This window comes from Leuciscus leuciscus (genome assembly GCF_965113295.1).
Source record: "Leuciscus leuciscus genome assembly, chromosome: 14".
NCBI lineage: Eukaryota > Metazoa > Chordata > Actinopteri > Cypriniformes > Leuciscidae > Leuciscus > Leuciscus leuciscus.
The window spans coordinates 12,363,996-12,372,521 of record NC_138738.1 but is presented as its reverse complement, the minus strand read 5'-3'; positions in this window follow the sequence as shown (position 1 = coordinate 12,372,521).

Here is an 8,526-nt window from a genome sequence, read left to right as displayed (position 1 = left end):
GTTAGGCCCTACTTACACAATTTGATATGAATCAAACGTGTCGTCTAATTATAATGGGAATTGTTATTATTAGACATAGGCATAGACATCCGTGTGTATTTTACAAATTCTAAATGTATTGTTTTTTTTTAATAGTTATGTGAATTTAAATGTCTGAAACCTAAAATTAACATTATGTGGTTTAACACTGAATAATTGTGATATTTGACAGCGCCTGAGTGGCGCGCGTCCGTCTGTGGCTCAGCGCCAGCCAACTGCGAAAACACATTTGAATTTAGCAGTTGATCACGGGATGCACTGGCCGTTCTACTCACACCGGTGTAATCGTATCGTACGCTCCAGGGACCAGCCAAGACTGATCACAAAAAAGACAGTGAAAGATCACACCGGTTTGATCTTGCGTGCGAAATTCAGTGATTCCTCTGCGTACCACTAGACGGAGCCTGTACCACACTTTGAGAACCACTGGACTAAACGACAGGGCATGGCCCACATTGCAACTTATTCTGGTCAAAACACCCGACTCGACAGGGAGAGACTATTTGACCGACATGTAAAGCAACTAATTAAAAATGTTTATGTATATATGTTTTGTCTTTTAAGGGTTATCTTAAAAAGACTATACAACCAGATGAGACCAGTGTGAAAAGAAAAGAAATCTGAATGATGTTGCAGCAAATGGTTGTGCAAAAAAAATTCTTCTTCAAACTAGTTCAGTGCTGATTTCCTGCAATGCTACAACAAATAACCCCTAACCCTACCCTACACCTTAACCAATGAAAGTTTTGCTCTGAATTGGTTTAGGGGATAAAAAATCACACCTATCATTTATGAATCCTCTCATGATGCCTCATGGGATAGTAAAATGTTATTTGTATATGTGGCCAATGGCTGTCTTGGGAACACACATTTCAATCATGAAAGTACACAGCTCCTATATAATCACGTTTATACACATTTTAAATCAGTAAAACCCTACACGATGTTGGTTACAGGGGCTCAAAAAACTGGATGAGAAAATAATCCACAGTAATAATGTTAATAATAAAACTGATTATATATTTTATGTATAATAATTATGATGATATACACTTCATCCAAGCAAAGGAGAAAATTTTTTTTTTTTTTTTTTTTATTTTATTTTATTTTATTTTATTTTATTTTATTTTATTTTATTTTATTTTATTTTATTTTATTTTATTTTATTTTATTTTATTTTATTTTATTTACAAAAGCAACACAAGTACCAACAGTCGCATGTTTATACAAATACTACACCAATCAAGGCTACACAATATCTAAGTACACTTGTCACAACTTAATATACTCATTATATATGCATATAATGCATATAAGCAAACACTGAACAAACATGTACAGCTGAATGTAATTATACCAAAAAAAAAAAATTTGTTCTCTCTTTGTGAAAAGAAATAAAATACAAATTCAATTTTAAAGGAGCACAATAACTCTTAAGCCGACACTGAGTGAAGGAATGTAGGCATTATAAGGCATGAGTGAGATTACAGAGACTCCCAGTGTTCAACTGAGTAATAGCAGAAACACCAGCGTTCTGCAGTTTGATGAAATATGCAAAGGCATCCCTTTACTCTTCAAGCACACTGCATTCAACTTGCTCTGTATATCTATTCATTTTGTTCACCATAAATCCAGTAGTGGTCATAGATCACAGCTGCAGCCAACAATAATTCATCTATATGTGATTTAATATACCATGCTGTTAGTCTGCTTCTTTTTTGATGAGGATATCTGTCTTTGAGCATGTGTATGAGCTGAGGCTCACATCAGGGTTCAGCAGTCCCCACTTCTGTAATATATATAACTCAAATCTTATGATTTCTGTCTTTTGATTTAGAGTCTACAGCCTTTCAGCCACAAATACCAATGACAGCTGCCTAAACCACACGGCACAGTGAATGTACGACTCCATTTCCAATTCAATACAATTACAGAATAATGACACTCTCATGGCCACATGGGAACTGTGTACATCAGCTAGATGAAATCATACATTATTTTATTTATATATATTTTTCAAACAATTTTAGAGCCAGACTCAAGTACTGTTCTTACATGAGATGATAAACAAAATTCCGATTGTAATAAATCGGATGAATATGATTTATCTAGCATTGGTACAGAACGGATTCACAAATGTGTGCAACTCATGAATATCAGTGATTGTTTCTCAGGGTAGGTTTGTTTTTGAAAGTGAATGTCTGTGTTGATACATACTAGATTTATGCAGCTCTAAAAATATATATATATATACTGTATAAATATATATATATATATATATATAGGCCTATATTACGGTAGCCGAGAGAGCTCAACGCGCTGCAAATAAAAAAAAACACATGCAAATACAAAAAACACCTGCCAATTAAGAAAACATCTTCATCAGTTTTACAACACATGTGTGCTCCAAATACTCCAAATACCAAAATAATTTGGCTAAATATTAGCCATGAATTATTAAATTAAGCTTTTCCCCCAAAATCAGCAAGTGTACCAGCTATGTCTCTATAAGTAATCAACATTTTGATTTATGAAAAAGGGAATAATATGCAGCAAAACAAGATTTTTTAAAAGGCATTGTGCTTTAGTAAAAAGTCATTTTTTTTTATGATTGATTGATTCAACATGCTCCTTGACATGGCACATCTTACCCCTATGGGCCTGTGTTATAGACGATTTCTTCTCATTACATTTGATAGCAGGCATCCTGAAATATAATTAAACGCATTAGTTTTACCTCATTTCTCCTTGCCTAGAGGATGATTTAAGTAAAAAGTGTCACTGCATGCTTACCCTACTCTCCCCTGTATAAACACAGACAAGAGACACATAAAGAATCAACACTTTATGGTTCTTTTTCTTCTCGCTCAGTTGATTACAACAACAGTATCATTCTGCCTTTGAAAAAGGTCTTGTGCTGATCTTAGCAAAGTTGTTTGCCCATTAGGCCTTTGAGAGAGTGACTTTGATGGCTTCCATCCAAGATTAAAATGAATTAAGACAGAAAGGCTCAGGGGCTGGCTGATTGATGAGCGTTTCTTCGTCAGTGCCATTTAACCAGATTGTAAAAGCTGATGAGAAGGAAAGCACAGAGCGATGAGCTCTCGTGTGCATACTGAAGACTGTCATGTTAAAGAGCTCCTCGCTGCTTCTCCTTGAACAATAGCCATGAATTAACTTATTACTCCAATCATTAGAACTCTTCAATCTGTTCTACACACATATTAACCTTCGTAGTGAATTGGAATCATCATGAAATCAAAATGAAAAATTCGTATTGTTTTTATGAAATATTGCGGTCTTTATTATTGATGATTTATAACGATGTCCTGATGACGTGTTTGCTGGTGCGAGGGAGAGAAAACCTGTCACTCACATGAAATCACAGCAATAGCAAATCACAACCTTCTAACCATTCAATCAATTCTCGATGGACAAAATGTTTAAGAAGCCACTTCACTTAGATATACAGGGGTTGGACAATGAAACTAAAACACCTGGTTTTAGAACACAATCATTTATTAGTATGGTGTGAGGCTTCCTTTTGCGGCCAAAACAGCATTAATTTATCTTGGGAATGCAAGTCCTCCACAGTGGCCGGAGGGATTTTGAGCCATTCCACTTCCAGAACAGCCCAGGTCACTATGTGATGCTGGTGGAGGAAATTGTTTTCTGACTTGCTCCTCCAAAATACCCTAAACTGGCTCATAAATATTTGGATCTGGTGACTGTGCAGGCCATGGGAGATGTTCAACTTCACTGGTGCATTATCATGCTGATACACGGCTACCCCTTCCGGGTACAATGTTTGAACCATTAGGTGCAAATGTTCCTCCAGAATGGTTCGGTAGTCCTTGAAAGTGACGCCCCCATCAAGCACAGAAGGAAATGCCATGATATTGCAGCCCAAACCATCACTGATCCTGCCCCGTGCTTCACTCTGGGTGTTAACCCTCTTTGCCACGGATGAGGAAAAGACAGTGAAGGTGGACTCATCAGAGAACAATACTTGTTTCACATTGTCCACAGCCCCAGATTTACACTGTTGGCATCAATGAAACTGACATTTTGCCATTGGCACGAATGACCAAAGGTTTGGCTATAACAGCCTGACCATGAATATTCATTCTCGACTAACAGTTTTGGTGGAAACAGGAGAGTTGAGGTGCGCATTTAATTCTTCAGTGAGTTGGGCAGCTGTGGTTTTATGATTTTTGGATTCAATCCGGGTTTGGACATCCCCTTCAGACAGCTTCCTCTTGTGTCGACAGTTACTCCTGTTGGATGTGATTCGTCCTACGTGACGGTATGCTGACATTACTCTGGATACCATAGCTCTCGATACTCCACAAAGACTTGCTGTCAGATGAGCCAGCGAGACGTGCACCAACAAGTTGTCCTCTTTTGAACTCAGATGTGTCTCCCATTCTGTTGTGTGGATTGCAATATTTGATGTACAGCTGTGCTATTTCTTTGCTCATTCAACCTTCACACTCTGCTCTTAGTGATGAATAGTAAATTCAGTGAAGATTAGCCAACAGGCCACACATAGGTCTGAAACATCCAACACTATATTGGCCAGCGTTTCAGTTTCATTGTCCAACCCCTGTATGTCACAATAGAGAAACAAAGGCAATCACAACTTCCGTTTCATGTCGACTTGAAATGCTTTTGTTTTGAGGTTTCAGAAGGGGAAGAGAGGACAGACGTTGCTTGAAGTGTTCATGTATAATTTGTCGTGTTCAGGTGTCAAATGTCAATTAAGCCATTCTGAGAACACCATAAAGCCCCTTTTAGTATCCCACCAAATGAATTATGAAAATGCCTACAAGTATATCTGTTCTGAGAATGGATAAATTGTCTTTTCGCTGCAATCACTCAAGCAAATGCTTTCTACTGGTCATTTTAGAAGAAGCAATTACAACCTAATCAGGAAAACTTATTTATGGATTTTCTCAGGAAGACCAAATCCATTTAAATTATAGCAAAAGCCCTGGCTGCTTTAAAACAGTAAACCTGAAGTAATGTCTTTGCTCTCACACACACAACAAAAAAAAGACAAGAAGGTCTTGTTGTGGGTGGATGCTTGCTGAATCCTAATAAATATTTTTGTATTTTTTGGGGGCATTTTGATTTTGCTTGTTTTTTTGTTGTTGTTTTTTGCTCTGTGTGAAAATGAGTGAACAAAACCAAACAGCATTTTGGTAATGAAGTGTGTAAATTATCTAACAGTTGAGTAGAAACAAGTTAATAGGTTTATCTCTCTTTTTTTTTTTGCATTGTGACATCTTTTTAAGTACAAGTAAGGCAATAGATCAGAATTCTGTTGTCACACTGTGAATAAAATACGGAAACATTCTCCAGAACCCTTTCTATCTGCTCTTTATCATTTCAAAATGATTTCCGAGTCCAGTGATGGCAGCTAGCATTACTCCTAAAGCTGTAGTTTATCACCCTGTTAAACAGGCCTGCTGAAAAGGTCACAGGGAGCGAGGCGATGAGGGGAAAGCTATATGACAAATATAACTGGACCTTCTTGCTCTTCCAAAGGTCAACGGGAACATATTCCTAATGCATTTTAAACATGGCGGGAGAGGAAGATTGAGCCTCAAGGGGACTTTCTAGAATGGTCAGTGGCCTGTTTTTCAGTCGGAATTATCCAACACATAGTCCTCTCTCCCTCTCATCGCATGCCAGCTTGTCCCACACAGCTGGTCAGATTAAAGCCCAACCAATAGCCTGTATGATTGCTTTTATTTTAAATTCCTGCTTAACTGACATACAGTGTTGTCTATTTGAATCTATGCATAATTTTTCCTTTACAATATCACACAATAACATTATTAATATTCATCTTAATACAGCTATTAATACTCATATAAAACAATTAATATATCCATATAAATTCTATTTAATTTTATTCTCGTATATTATATTATATTGGGCAAGGCGAGGCAAGGCAAGTGTCACCATCGGTTGCAAGGAACACACGATGAAGATGAAGATCAGGTATAACGTCTTTAATAATCCACTCAGAAGGCAATATAAGATGAGCAAAAGAAACCAAACGCTATGAGGGAACTTGACCGGACAGTGAGTGATACAAACCCAGCATACGAGGGTTATTAATGACACACAACTGAACTGAAAATGAATCAGACAACTAAAGAGTGGCGGGAAAACTGAACAAAGGCAGACAGGAAACTGGTGAAAACAAACTAAAAGTCCATGACAATGAAACTATGAATGAGTGTCTGTAACAGCAAGTTTATTTATATAGCACATGTCATAAACAGTGGTAATTCAAAGAGCTTTATAGAAAAGGAATTAAAATAATCATGAAATAATCACAACATATGCATAAGAAATAAAAAATAACAATCGTATTTAACTAAAGGCTATACTGCCTGAATCATTATTATATAATTTCATGTCTATCATATCATAGTATATCAATCATATCATATCATATCATATCATATCATATCATATTAGATTATTGTTAGTAAAATAATAATCATAATTGAAAAAACGAAAATATGTAAAAAAGAAAGAAAGAAAGAAAGAAAGAAGGGCTAAATGATTACTTTTTTGGCGGGAGTGATCTAATTCATGTTCTGAATATTGAGCCTTTTATGGGTGATTAAGGAAAATGGTAATAATATGCAGCAAAATAAGTCTGTAGATTATAGGCATTCATACATTTCTTATTATTATTATTATTTAAAATGTAAATTCTACACGTTGCCTAATGATTCAACTAACCCATGACAGGGAACATCTTGGATAAGTTTATATAGACAATTTCGTCTTTCATTTGATAGCAAACATCATATATGACCCTATAAATGCTTTTTTTTTTTATCTAAAAATAAAATCCATAATATTTCCATAAATATGTATGGTTATTATCAGGTTATTACTTAAAGGTTATAAGGTTAGTAACCCCACAGTAATAAGTAACAAATATAGCCTACTGTTCCATTTCTCAAAGAAGAGATGTTATCTTTTGACAAATTGATGGAGAAATCACCTCAACTGTTACCACAATGTTTGCTTCCATTTGTTCGGCCATCACACTTGCTGCAAATCCAGTTTGCTCTCAGTCTTTTTATGTAGGCTATGTGGCTCAAGGGTACAGCTTGGAAGATTGATGCTATTTTGCACACATGGAGAGGGAAAAGAACCCCTCAGACATTGACAATTCACTTACTGTTTGTTTATTGGTTTGTGGGAGCTCTAATGTCTCTTTTTCTTTGAAATGCAATAATTCAAGGTATAGCCATTCATTACACGATGTCCTTTTTTCTCCACGTCAACAGATTTTTCCCCCAACATTCCATTTTGTTATGAATTACTTTAAAAATCGAATTCTTCAACACATTGCAGAGTCATACATTTTTTAGATCTCTGGTATGGATAAAAGACAGTGGTGGATTTATTTATTTATTTATTTATTCTTCAGTGGGAGGACAAACCATTCGGATAAGATCAGTTTTTCATAAAGTGCTCCTTGAAATGTTCAAATATACAGTATGTATTCCGGGGAACACATTATAAATCTGGTATAAAAATAAATGATTGTGATCTTGCATTTCCAACCCCACAAATCAATGCGTTCAACCGTGCTTCATCACCTCATGCCCTAAATCCTACGGTCAGTCTAGAAAGGGAACACAACATCACCAGAGACCTTGACTGCATGTCAGCAGTGTGAGTGTATTTCTACAGCAGTCCCTGTGGAGGTCTGTGTGCTTACTCTTGGCTGAAATGAACCCTTAGATAGCATGTGAAATGGACTATTTGTGTGTCAAATCATGACCGTGTCTTTCACTGGTAGCTTGTTTATGTTCTGCAGTGAGTGTCCTAAAGCTTTGGCACTTTTTAATCTCACAAAAAGGCCTGAAGTGTTCTGGGCTTCATGGGCTTCATGGGCTTTTGCTTTACGTGGCCAACCTGACCGAGGGCCTGTGGTGAAAAACAGCCTCCCCAGTTGCAAAAAGTCCCCTTGAAGCCATCAAAGTCACTAACTTCAGAAATACATATAGTTTATAACTTCAGAATCTTTTAGATTTTGTTTTTGAAAACGTATCTTATACTCACTAATAAAATAACTGTTTGCTATTTTATCAAATTTTATAATGTAAGTTACTCCTGTGATGCAAAGCTGAATTTTCAGCAGTGTCCTTGTTACATATGTTACATGTAGTAACAGTAAATTATGCATAATTACAAGCAACTAACCCTCAACCAAATCCTAATCCTAACCTAATCCTTTAGTAATGTAGTTGTTTATTACTTAAATATATAATTACACTGTAACAATGACACCTTAAAATAAAGTGTAACCAACATTTCTTATAATATCAATTGAACACATATTTTTTTCAGGAATCTTTGATGAATAGAAAGGTCAAAAGAACACAATTTATTTAAAATTCTAATATTTTGTAACATTATAAAAGCCTTATTGACACATTTGATCAA